Here is a 14,607-nt window from a genome sequence, read left to right as displayed (position 1 = left end):
ACAATACATACAGTGTTTATGGAGTAAGGCAACAATTGGACGACTGTGTTGGAATGGTGAGATTCACTATGAACTCACAAGAAGATCCACAAGAATTTCTAATGTACATACTATTAGTATTGGAAAACAAAAGCATACCTGTAAATGAAATCTTCCAAATATCGTACATGTGGAAACATACATGCACTCTCTGTAGCAAAGTGATACACGACGGAATCCCAAATGAGCGATTTGTGTATGTTTCCAAATAGTGACAGCATTCCATTTCAGCAACTTGTACAAAATGCAAACCATGGCAGATTATGTAGTATTTGCAATTCAGACAATCGCTCCACCTTACTGATACAATCACATAGTGCCTACATAATACGTATGCTTCTACGTTATAATGCAGATGGCACCAAAAACAACTGCAAACTGACTGGATTCACACACAGTCAAGTGTCACTTGTTTGTTGGTTTGTTTGTTTATTTATTTGTATAGCGCTCTTGACCCAGGGGTATATGAGCGCTTTGAACATCAGGTTACAAGTAACAGAAGGTGACAATAGTACAGTAATAATAAGGCATAGGAAGGTTGACAGGAAGGCAGTTAGTGCATAGATAATAATAGGCAAGCAACATAGGAAAACATTTGAGCATTAGGTATACATACATACATGGTTGGTCGGTTATTTGTTGAGTAACCAGGAGATGACCTTAGTTCTGAAGGGTTGGAAAGTGGGTGTGGATTTGATATCCAGTGGGATAGTCTTCCAAAGTTGAGATGCCAGAACTGGGAAGCTGGATCCACCGGCTCTTTTGAAGGAGTATTTGGGCACTGTTAGTTGTAGTGTGTTAGACGATCTGGTGGTTCTAGTATTCTGTCTTAATGTAAATTTGTTAGAGAGATAGGGCGGGGCAAGATGGTTAAGAGCTTTGTATGTGAGGCATATAGTTTTCAGGTCTATTTTTTGTTGGATGGACAGCCATTTGCAAGCAGTTCTGGTGGCGGAGATGTGTTCTCTTCTGGGAAGATTTAGGGCGGCACGGAGTGCATTGTTTTGTAGGACTTGCAATTTATTGATTACTGTTTTGTTGGCACCTAAATAGAGGCTATTACAGTAGTCCAGTTTGGATTGAATGAGTGCTCTGGCTAGAATGAGGCAGTTGTTAGGGGAGATCAATGGTCTGCAGGCCCTAATTAATTTACCAGTGTAGGCAGTGGCTGAGGCAGTCATATTAATTTGTTTAGCTAGATTGGTATTCATGTCTAGGTAGAAACCGAGGGTTTTTACGCTCTTGGCGATGGGTATGGTGTTACCGTCAATAGTAAAGCTAGTGTAGCCGGGACAGAGTTTTCGGATGGTGTTAGGTGAGCCAACAAGGAGCAGTTCAGTCTTATCATCATTCAGGCACAGGCCATGTGTGGCCATCCATGCCTGAATGATGGAAAAGACTTCATTAATCCATTTGGCGTCCACATTGTAATTACCTGATAGAGTGAGGAGTATCTGGGTGTCATCTGCATAGTTCGTGTAGGTGACACCCAGATTGTCCAGCTTATCGAATAGGAGCTTTGTGAATATATTGTATAGGGTGGGTGAGACACAGGATCCTTGTGGGACACCACAGGTGATGGGGATGGGGTCAGCCGCTGCAAGGGGAGAGAAGACCCGCATGGTCCTATTGTCCAGGAAAGATTGGATCCATGTGATCGCAGAGTGGGAGAAGTGAGCTGCCAAAGACAAATGGTTGCACAGGATTTTATGGTCGACCAGGTCAAAGGCAGCGGAAAGGTCGAGGAGAAGAAGGATGGCAGCCTTACCTTTGTCTTTGAGTTCATCTATCTGGCACTTGAGATCAACAAGGGCCGTTTCTGTCCCGTGTTGTGGTCGAAAGCCAGATTGGCGAGTTCCTAGTAAATGATTCGCCTCGAGGTAGTCCTGGATTTGTAAATAGGCCACTCTATCCAAAATTTTTAGTAAGAATGGGACGGTGGTAATGGGTCTATAATTCGTGGGAATGTCAGGGTCGAGAGTAGTTTTTTTTAGTAGAGGTAGGACCCAGGATTGTTTCAGATTGCTGGGGACCAGGTTATTGGCGAAAGACAGGTTTATTAGTTTAGTGATGAATGGGGAGAGATCCCTAGCTGCATCTTTTATGATCTGTGCGGGGCAGCTGTCCCCCTTGCAGTTTGACGGTTTCAAGGATGCTATAATTTTCTGAACCTCCAATATGGATACCTTTTTGAAGGTGAAGCCTGAGCTAGTGGCAGTAAGCGGAGGAGGAATGGGACTGGAGGTGGGATCAAGAGTGAGTTGTTGTCGTTTGTTGTTAATTTTGGTTTGGAGCCCTGAGATTTTGTTAGCAAAGGCATTCTGGATCCCTGTGCACCACGGTTTATCCATAGTGCAAGAGTCAGTGGGAGTAATGGGGTTTTCTAATTCCTTTAGTATGTTAAAAAGCTCCTTTGTACTGGAGCTTGCGTGGGAGATCCTAGTGTTGAGAGATTCTTTCTTGGCACGTGTAATCTCATTTTTGTAGAGAGTGGAAATGTTGGTGAGATTGGTTCTGTTATTTACAGAAGGCACTGATTTCCATAGTGCTTCGAGTTTATTTTTTTGTTGACGGAGAGTTTTGAGCTCCGGGGTGTACCATGTGTTCAGGTGCGCTTTAGGTTTCCCTTTGCGCAATTTCAGTGGGGCGATAATGTCGATGGCTTTGGCCATGGAATCGTTGTAGACGTTGACCAATTGATTCAAGTCCGTAGTAGCCGGTAGTGCGTTCAAAGTAGGGATCACCAAAGGTATTAAGGCTTCCGCTGTGATGTTGCTCTTTTTTCTGGTTGGGCAGGCAGGTGCAATAATGGGCCTTTTATGCACTAAATTGCTGGTATGAATGTCAAATGGGAGGAGATAATGGTCAGTCCAGATAAGTTGTGTGGGATCTTTCACAGTGATGTTGCAGTTAAGGGCAGTTATCCAGTCAAGGATTCTGCCCTTCGAGTGGGTGGGTTTGGAGCAGAGTTGTTGGAGGCCATGCTCCTCTAGTGCCAAGGCCAGGGCGATGGCTGGGGTGTCGAGAGGGTCGTTAAACCCAAGATTAAAGTCTCCAAGTATAATCATTTGTGCTGATGGTTTGGAGCTTTCAGCAACTAGTGAGGTGATGTCTTCCTCAAATGAGCCAGGTGGGCCCAGGGGTCGGTAAATTAAATGCAGCGTGATAGTACTTTTAGGGGAGGTTTGTAATTTGACTGTGAGATGCTCACAAGATTTAAGTGGAGGAGAGGAGGCTAGTCTGAAGTCAAGCGTAGACTTAAAAATAATGGCTACACCGCCTCCTCGAGCGTTCGGTCTATCTGCTCTAAGGATGGTGTAGTTATCAGGTAAGGCTAGAGTAAGAGATGGTCCTGCAGCATCGTGCAGCCAGGTTTCGGTTACAGCAAGGAAGTCCAGGTTGTTTGTTAGAATAATGTCTGCGACTTCTATGGAATGGGCGACTAATGATCTGACATTTAGGAGAGCTCCTTTGGGAATGGGAGGGATAGTGTTGATAGGTGTTACAGTGTGAGGGTTGGTCTTATTTGGTGATTTGGCTGGGCTTTTGCTAAATCTGTAGTTAGTCTTATTAGATGGTTTAACTGGGCCTTTGCTAGATCTGTGGTGGGTTCTGGCGCCAAGTCTAATGTTCCAATCGGAAGGGATGAAGGTAGTGGTTCGAGAGATAGTTGGGTTAGCCATTGTGGAGGTGCTGTAGTCGAGAGTGGGGCATAATGCTCTCGTGTTGATGGGGATCCGCTTGTAGACAGCTGAGTGCGTATTAGCTGGGACATCCGGAGAGTGTGCATAGCTATGGGTAGGATGGGCGGATTTAGGTTCCGGGAGGAAGGCTGGTGTGGTGGGCAGGAATGGTGTGGGGCAGGTGATCGGGTGATGTCTTGGGCAGGCAGGTCTGACTAGACCATTGTTATAGGCTAAGTAACTATTGCTAGTGCATGGTATGTTATTTTGCATGACACAGAAGGGGAACATGATCGCAGTCAGGCAAAGTAGCATGCTAGGGCTAGGGTGATGTACAGAGGAGTGGCGGGTAGGGGGCATTGGTGATATGGGTGGGGCACAACACAATGTGGATGAGGTCTGGGGCGACCATAGGGCACAACACAATGCAGATGAGGTCAGGAGGCGCACAACACAATGCAAATGAGGTCTGGGGCGACAATAGGGCACAACACAATGCAAATGAGGTCAGGAGGCGCACAGCACAATGCAAATGAGGTCTGGGGCGACCATAGGGCACAACACAATGCAAATGAGGTCAGGAGGCGCACAACACAATGCAAATGAAGTCTGGGGCGACCATGGGCACAACACAAAGCAAATGAGGTCAGGGGCGACCATAGGGCACAACACAATGCAAATGAGGTCAGGGGCGACCATAGGGCACAACGCAATGCAAATGAGGTCTGGGGCGACCATGGGGCACATCACAATGCAAATGAGGTCTGGGGCAACCATGGGGCACAACACAATGCAAATGAGGTCAGGAGGCGCACAACACAATGCAAATGAGGTCTGGGGCGACCATAGGGCACAACGCAATGCAATGCAAGTGAAATTTCAAGTAGGTTGTGGGCTCGGCGGAGCGTTGATATAGCAGGCACAGTGTTACCTTGGCCGGTGAATGCGGTGGACCAGGGGGTCTGGCAGACGGCAGAGTCGGCAGTTAACAGGCAGAGAACAGGCTCCAGCCTTGTTCCCGTGGGCCTTGGAAGGAGGGGGCCGGCTTCGCCTGCCGGCGCCCAATGGCAGGAGTTGTGGACGCTGTAGCCAATCAGGCAGGGCAAGGCTACTGATGTGTGCCTGGTAAGGCACAGAGTGAAGCAGGCCTGAATACGGCGGCCATCTTGGAAAGGGGTACCTCGTGTGCCTCGGTGCAGGATACGGGGCAAAATGAGCTTTGGCAGGTGCGGGGCAGGTGCAGGTTGCCTGGGGCCTTAATGGGGCAACTCAGAGCACTTGCGAGCATTTATGTCGTAATTTAGCAAAATCGAACTTGGATGGATGAAAAATGAGCGCAATTGTGGCAGCGCTTACCGGATAGCAGCAGCTGATCCTGGATGGCTTCCTGGCCCGGCCCGCTGCTCCTGCAGTGTCGGGGCCTTGAGGGATGAGCTCCTGCTCATCAGATGGAGTCCACAGCAACTCCCGGGCAGAGAACAGGCTCCAGCCTTGTTCCCGTGGGCCTTGGAAGGAGGGGGCCGGCTTTGCCTGCCGGCGCCCAATGGCAGGGGTTGTGGACGCTGTAGCCAATCAGGCAGGGCAAGGCTACTGATGTGTGCCTGGTAAGGCACAGAGTGAAGCAGGCCTGAATACGGCGGCCATCTTGGAAAGGGGTACCTCGTGTGCCTCGGTGCAGGATACGGGGCAAAATGAGCTTTGGCAGGTGCGGGGCAGGTGCAGGTTGCCTGGGGCCTTAATGGGGCAACTCAGAGCACTTGCGAGCATTTATGTCGTAATTTAGCAAAATCGAACTTGGATGGATGAAAAATGAGCGCAATTGTGGCAGCGCTTACCGGATAGCAGCAGCTGATCCTGGATGGCTTCCTGGCCCGGCCCGCTGCTCCTGCAGTGTCGGGGCCTTGAGGGATGAGCTCCTGCTCATCAGATGGAGTCCACAGCAACTGTTGTAAAGGTTGGAAAGAAAACCTTTACAACAGTAGGAATAATCTATCATGCAGAAGCTACAACCAATGCAGGTCACTACACTGCATATATTAAAAAGAATTATGGATGGTTTGAATGTAATGATAGCACCATTACTCTAAAGCAGAGGTTGCCACAAACCTAACACATGCGTATTTAATGTTCTTGAAGCCAAAATGTATGAAATAATGTGTACTTCAAGATTGTCAACCAAGTATGTGAAAGACTGTAAACAGTTAGAATATGCCCACAGGTATCTAACTACCCGACGGGATTGAAGAATGACAGAAATAAATGATTATCACAGATCGTTGGAAACAAATGCACAGGTACAATACGCCTATAGGTATCTAACTGTTGTTCAAAATCGGCAGGAAGGCAACAAAGAAAACATTAATGGGAAAGATGAAGGAAACAGGATATAACAACGACACAAATGAATGAGTATCACAAATCTGTAGGAACAAATGCACAGTTAGAATACGCCTACAGGTATCTAACTGTTGTAAAAAATGGCCAGGAAGGCAACAAACATAACATTGATCAGAAAAATGAAGAAAACACTGAAAGGAAAAAATGAAATACTTACTACCATAAGAAATTAAGTTTGTTTTTAATCCGAGAAGGATTTTTTTCCCAGACCCTGTCTATTATGCAATGTAGTAAATTTAAAAAAAAATGCAAACACTAACACACCTTTTTCTTTCATCACAGAAATGGAAAAAGTGATACTTCCGCCAAGTACGATATCCAACAAAAAAAAGTATGTGGATTCTGAACAAAGTAAGGAGTAAGTATATTGGCAGGCATTTTCTACACATGGGAATGTACTCATCTAATCTATGGTACTAATATGCTGCAGTGCCTGTAGGCTGCCCTTCCATCTTCGGTGATTAACCTACCACCTACGCCTTACAACCAAGGTAAAAGGAGTATAGTTCCTATCCACAACCATCGCTGCATATGGAAACAATGGTCTTTGTGAATTAGCTGCTTATAAATTTACTTTTCAGACCATCGTCTGCAGCCATGAAGTTAAGACACTAGGGCATCAACACAACTACCACATTCCACCACACCCATATTTACTTGTAACTCCACTGCTTATGACTTCAGTCTTGTGTGCATGAGCTTTAGCCATGCACCCAAGAGTGCAGGGTCTCCCCACAACCACCTCAGTGATGTGTGGTAGTGGGGGTTATTCTATAGGTGTGTTGCCCTTCAGTACCTCTACCCAGAGGCTTCCCTCCTAGCTGTATTTCTGTGGATCTTACATGGGATGGATGTGCAGTGTCTTCCACGTCTAATACTTACCACTTTGTTCTTGGGTGCATGGCCTTCGGCCGTACACCCAACACTGCACGAACTCCCCACAATTTGGCAACCAAGATGCAACACTACGGGTGTATGCATAGGTAGCACATGCAGCGGTGGTTGTGGCCAGGGCCTACAGTCTTGGAAGTAAGGCCTTCGTCCGACGTCCATGCATCTAAGACTCTAGGCCTGGCCACAACCACTGTAGCATGTGCACCTATGGCGGTGTACTAATGAATATAATAATAGCCATTGGAAAAAATAATGCATTCACGGCATGTTGCCAATTTCAATGTTCCCTAACACCACACGTGTCCTTACAAATGTAACAACTCCCCCATGCACTGCATGGGCTGAAATACTGGCCTTATTGGACCCCTCATTTTCTGTGCGTACAAGGAGGCCATAGAACATATGTCATTAAGTAGGTATAAGTGTACTGTGCGTACAAGATGTCCATAGAAATTACATCATGATGACCGACCCCCAGAACAAATGCATTGGTCACCCATATCTTAAGACTGTAGCCCCTGGTCACAACCACTGTATCATGTGCACCCATGGCGGCGTACTAATGAATATAATAATAGCCATTGGAAAAAATAATGCATTCACGGCATATTGTCAATTTCAATGTTGCCTACCTATACACGTGTGCTTTCACATTTACAAATTTCCTGTCCACTACATGGACTGAAGTGTTACAAATTTCCTGCCCACTTCATGGACTGAAGTGCTATCCTTATTACACCCCACATTTACTGTACGTACAAGGTGTCCATAGAAATTACATCATGACGACCGAAGAACATCATGACGACCGAAGAACAACATCGGCACCAACTGCATGTATGGTGACCAAATTTACAAAAGCACGCTTTCTGGACCAAGCCCCTAAACCTGCCGCAGATTTCGTCAAAATCCATCCAGCTGTTTCACCTGTAGCCGTGCGCAATGTTTTTCCCCCATTCATTTTTTATGGGAAAAAAGACGTTTTGGGACCCACCTATAACTCTGCCCCCCCAGGCCAAACATCGCCAGACTTTGCATAAAAATTCAGAGTGGCCCATACACTTTTTTTGCAAAGTTTGGTGAGGATTCGTCCAGGGGGAGCCGAGTTATAAGCCGCCAAAACGTGCTAACCGTAGTGGCCATGTAATATATATATATACCAATTTAGCTGAGAAATGGCGCTCTCCCTCATTGAGTGGCTGGTGCTGGAGAAACAAATTTAGCCAAATTCGTTAAACATAGAAAAAACACATGCCCCTACGTGGTTGTAGCGCTTCAAAATACCACCTAGTGAGCATGTACAAAAACACCGTAGCACACAAGACCTAGCTATTTTAAAATGTCATCTTTATTATCACATAATACAGCACATCACTAAAACAGATGTGAAATCATTCACCCCTATGACAGACTTAAGGTTGCAAAAAAGCACTCACCCCATGGGTGGAATAAAGTCACGCGTTCCGCCTGAATACTCAGGCTTCCTCAGACCTTTGTAATAAAAATGCGCCATTCACATCATAGAGTTTAAAAGGAGGGCAATTGCAGAGCGTCCCAACTCGTGCCTCATCACGTGAATAGCGGTCATATGACCGCATCATGTAAGATGGTTAAAACCGACAAATATAATGACCTCCATATTGGAATGGTCATATACCTATGAATGAGGTATACAATATGGAAAAGTATGTGAATGTATCATACAAAACTCAACAGCACAATATCTGTAACTCACGCGATGATGGCACGATCATTGAGACGCTCGGGACTGCCCATTTTAAAATAAAATAATTTAGAAAAAATTGATGTTTAACACAGACGCACAAATGTGCCTGTTTGTCATTAAATGACTAAATGCAGCTCAAATAGCCGCCATTAGCCATACGCCCCCTCGATGAGCAAGCGCTTCCAAGCCTGGAAAAAAGAGCAGAGAACAGCAGCCATCTTATCAGTGGGCAAGTGCCCTATTACTGCATAACAACTCAATAGCTCGTAACTTATAAAAGGGCAAGTGCCCTATTTCTGAATGATATCACAATCACATGTGTATTTTCAAGTCATACTACATCATTCATATAGAGTATGTACACAATCGGGATAAGTATCAAAGATAAAAACAATACCCTTGTATGATACAACTCCTGTTAATGTGCAATGTGTTAATGACAAAGGTGGAGGAATTGTTGTCATGGATAGCGAAAAATATGAATTGGAAGCCAAGAGACAATTGAGTGACATCACTAACTATATACCAATAGAAAAGGAGGTACTATTGGAATCTAAAATGTTATATCATGGAAAGTTAAAAGAGTGGTATGATTCTGAGCCCATAGACCACGATGAATACTTTTTTCTCAAAAATGCCCACCCAGTGCCTCCTCTGATCTATTTTAACCCTAAGATCCATAAAAGTTTAATGGACCCTCCGGGACGCCCTATTGTTTCTTCGATGGGCAGTCTGCTCGAAAACACATCTAAATATTTAGACCATTTCTTCCAGCCGTTCGTTCTGAGTTTGAGCTCGTACATACAAGACACTGCTGATTTACTTGCTAAGCTGGAAAACGTTAATTGGGAACCTGGATATTTTCTTGTCTCATAAGATGTAGTTTCATTGTATAATTCTATTCAGCATGTAGCAGGCATTAAGGCTTGCCAATCCTTTTTGGAAATTAGATCTATCAGCTATCGACAGCATAATATTATGCTGTTGAGTATGTTACAATTCTGCCTGGAGCACAATCACTTTCTCCATGAAAATCAGCTATACAAGCAAATACGAGGGACAGCCATGGGGTCGTGTATGGCCCCCACCTATGCGAACTTGTATATGGGATGGTGGGAGATACATCAGGCATGGACAGAAGAATTGGAACATTGGACCCAACATATAAAAATTTGGTATCGGTTTATGGATGACCTGTTTGTTATTTGGGATGGGACTGAACTGGAACTCATGGAATATGTGAACATACTTAATGATAACATGCTAAATCTAGAATTAACTACAGTGATTAGCAAACAGAATTTGGTATTTCTAGATGTCCAATTCCAAGTAGAAAATGACAAACTAACATCTAAACTATATAGGAAACCAAACGAGTTCCAATTCAACTCTCCACGCCAAAAGTCATCACCCTAGAGCTTTAATAGACTCTATTCCCTATGTAGAATTTTTGAGAGCCAAAAGAGCATGTAGTAATGATATGGACTACAAGAGTGAAGCCAAAGATATAAGTCAGAGATTTATCAGACGTGGTTATGGGAAAATATTATTTCTAAATGCTACATGAAAGCTGAAACACCTACTAGAGATTCCCTTCTGTCTAGGAAAAAGAAATTTAATGATAATAAAATTAGGCTTATCACAGGGTTTAACCATCAAGCAAAAGTAATCAAAATAATTATGAATAAACACTGGAAAGTTTTGCTCACTGATCCTCATCTCAAGGCAGTTTTGGATGATGTTCCCAACATCACATATCGTAAGGCTCCCACTCTCAAAACTATGTTGTCACCCAGTATGGTAATTACTAGATCAGCTGACAATATGAGGATGACTCATATGAGTAGAACTGGCTTCTACAAATGTGCTAATTGTAAAATGTGCAACCATATGTCTAAGGTCCCCTTTCTGAGTGTGAATGGCCAATGTTGTAAATATAAACATAGAATTTCATGCTTTACGAAATATGTAGTATATGTGATTACATGTACTTGTGGCCTTCATTATATAGGCTCGACGATAGGACCTCTAAAGATGTGGATTCTCCAGCATTATAGAGCCATCAAGAATGGAGACTTAACCTATCCTCTCACTAGCCACTTTCAGGAAAAGCACAATGGTGATGTGAGATATCTATCCTTTACGAGGTTGTCCCATATACCACCGAACAAAAGATTGGATAATCGTGAATTGAGATTGAGACAATTAGAAACCACGATCATATGTAAGTTTGACACCCTGAAACTGGAAGGTTTAAACATAGATGCTGAAATGTACGTGTTTTTACAAACATGATTTTTCTAACTATGAGGTAACAATTGAAACACTTTTACATCTAAGAGTTATGATTTGCTGTTTGCATATATCTTAGGAGTAACTCTATGTACAGAATGATTCTATGTCTATTCATGTTGTTTCCTTGAACTGTTTCAAGAAGGGTATGTTTTTTAGCATTGGCTGATATATACCATGCACATTGCACTTTTGTGAATGTGTCATATTTTCATGTACTGTGATCTATTTAGTTGCACATTTTTGAATATTGCTGCTTTTTGATGGTACTGTATTTTTGACATAGGAATTGCTATTACCACATTAACAGGAGTTGTATCATACAAGGGTATTGTTTTTATCTTTGATACTTATCCTGATTGTGTATATACTCTGTATGAATGATGTAGTATGACTTGAAAATATACATGTGATTGTGATATCATTCAGAAATAGGGCCCTTGCCCTTTTATAAGTTACGAGCTATTGAGTTGTTATGCAGTAATAGAGCACTTGCCCACTGATAAAATGGCTGCTGTTCTCTGCTCTTTTTTCCAGGCTTGGAAGCGCTTGCCCATCGAGGGGGTGTATGGCTAATAGCGGCTATTTGAGCTACATTTAGTAATTTAATGACAAACAGGCACATTTGTGTGTCTGTGTTACACATCGATCTTTTCTAAATGATGTTATTTTAAAATGGGCAGTCCCGAGCGTCTCAATGATCGTGCCATCATCACGTGAGTTACTGATATTGTGCTGTAGAGTTTTGTATGATACATTCACGTACTTTTCCATATTGTATACCTCATTCAAAGGTATATGACCATTCCAATATGGAGAACATTATATTTGTTGGTTTTAACCATCTTACATAATGCGGTCATATGACCGCTATTCTGAGCATTCAGGCGAAACACGTGACTTTATTCCACCCGTGGGGTGAGTGCTTTTTTGCAACCTTACGTCTGTCTCAGTGTGAATGATTTCACCTCTGTTTTAGTGATGTGCTGTATTATGTGATAATAAAGATGGCATTTTAAAATAGTTAGGTCTTGTGTGCTGGGGTGTTTTTGTACATGCCCACTAGGTGGTTTTTTGAAGTGCTACAACCGCATAGGGGCATGTGTTTATATATATATATTTATATATATATATATATATATATATATATATATATTACATGGCCACAGTAGTGGCCATGTAGTTATGGTTAAGTTGGTGTTCCCTTAGGAAGAGCACTTTTTGGGCGGCTTATAACTTCGCTCTCCCTGGACGAATCCTCACCATACTTTGCAAAAACAGTATTTGGTCACTCTGAATTTTTTTGCAATGTTTGGTGAGGGTTCGTCCAGGGAGGGCAAAGTTATAGGGGGGGTGCCAAAACTTTTTTTTTTCCCATAGACATAATGGGAAAAATGTTTGCGCACGGCCACAGGCCAAACCGCTGGACGGATTTACACCAAATTTGCGGCAGGAGCGGGGGTTTGGTCCCAAAAGCGTGCTTTTGCAAATTTGGTCCGCAGACAGCATCCCGATTGGCCCATGGCCTTTCGTCATGTCCGCGGACATGCAACGTGTTCGCTGATTGGACGGCGAGGGGCGTGGAGCGCATCAGATTTTCTGTGGCGCCCGCCATCTTGTATTCGCCGTCGACTGCGTACAGCACGGTGAAACGTGGATAAAAAATTGTATTTAGTGCTGTGTGTTGGTGTGTAAGAGTGTTTGGGGACGGTGGGGGAGTATGAGATAGGTTCAATGTTTTGTTTTTTTATGTGGTAGACATTTTTGTTGCGTTCGATTTGTCCACGGAGAACACGGCTGTTCTGACATTTTGTAAATAAACTAAATGGTGGGGTGTTTAGAGGACAGAGTATGTGTCATTTTTGTTTGCAAGGAAGGTAAAAATGAGCTATGAACACTTGCGGTGTACTTAATTGTTCGTAAATACACAAACTGGGGGTGTCCTCAGGACGCTGTCCGTATTGTTATCTGTCTAGTTGAATGTGTTCTAAGAACACTCGCGGTGTCCCAAAATGGTTGCAATTACACAAAATGGGGGTGTTCTGAGAACGTTGTTTGTATTGTTCGTTGTCAGGGTGAAAGTGTTTTAAGACCACTCCTTTTGTCCGCTAATAGTACAATTTCCTATGGGTGTCAACTGACTTTTTGTCCACTAAAGAAACGATAAATCCGGCTGGTGTGCGCCGACATTATGTGATAATCCTATGACTGGCGCTATTGACCTGGCTGACCTGCTTTTGCAACACTACATCATATCTCCCGCCCGTAAGCCTGATATTATCAAATCATTCATATTCCCTGCATCTCTCCGTGATGTTACAGGCTGCGTCATCAAACGCGCCCAGTCCTCTGCAGTCCTAAGTGACTTTACACAGAACCCGGAAGACAACACATATTATGTCACAACACAGCGCGCCACAATTTGGAATATGAAACAGTGATTTAAAAGCAACCAGCAAGATTGTAAATTTTGTAAAGTACATTTATTTGACATCAAATGTTAAGAGAATATTCAGCAATTTGCATTTGTCTTTGTTGTCGATCCGCAAAAGTTCATGTTGAGGCACGCGATGTTCCTTTGCGGTACAGAGGGTGTTAGATCAGCTTACAACTCAGTGCGCCACAATTCGGAATATGAAACTGTGGTTTAAAAGTAAACAGCAGGATTGTACATTTGGTAAAGTACATTTATTTCACATGAAATGTTTAGTGAATATTCAGCGATTTGCTATTGTCTCTGCTGTCGATCAGCAAAAGTTTATTTTGAGCCACGCGTTTTTCCTTTGCAGTAGATAGGCTGTTGGTTTATGATAAAAGCAGTAAATGGTCGCTCTGATAATCGGAAGGTTGCTCCAACAACGAGCCATTAGACTACCCTATTGGTTGGTATGTTGTTTGTAGCCGCTAGTACTGCGTAAGGGCATATTGGTCCTTGGCGATTGTCCCATAAAATGGTGAGGGTCATGAAGTTGCATATTTGGAACTCACCTGGCAGTTGAAGACCCCATCCGCTGGAGTCTGTAAATCGTGACATAGGCAAAATGGGGCCACATACCTTTTTTAAAAAACATAAATTAGTCTCACCAGCCGATCTTCATTAAAAATCATAATTTTATTTATTAGGGCGTGAAACTATTTGCTATCGAAGATAGTGCAAACGAGTATGTTAATAATAAAATAATAATATTTTCCCATTCATATAGCGCTAAGAACCGTGAGGTATCTAAGCGGTGCTTATTATTAACCACAGTGTGTCTTGCTCATTTATCGACCATGGAAGGATGAAAGGCTGAGTTTGGCCTTGCCGGGATTCGAACTTGCGTTAGCAAGCTGGGCACGGATGTCAAAGCGAGCATTGTACGCACTGTGCCACTTGACAGGCTACAGTGAAGTGGCACAGCGAGTAGAGCGCTTGACCGCCTATAGACCGGTTAAATTATTTCTATTAACCCACCCAGTGTCGTCTGCCTTTTTCAGAGCCCTCTAAATGACAGGGGATCAATTTGGCAGTGATAGTGTGCGGTACAAAACATTATGCCACTTTCAACGAACAAGTTCAACTTGAGCGGTCTTTAA

The sequence above is a fragment of the Ambystoma mexicanum genome, chromosome 1p (assembly GCF_040938575.1).
Source record: "Ambystoma mexicanum isolate Mex_15411 chromosome 1p, UKY_AmexF1_1, whole genome shotgun sequence".
Classification (NCBI taxonomy): domain Eukaryota; kingdom Metazoa; phylum Chordata; class Amphibia; order Caudata; family Ambystomatidae; genus Ambystoma; species Ambystoma mexicanum.
Note: the sequence above shows the minus strand (reverse complement) of the source record.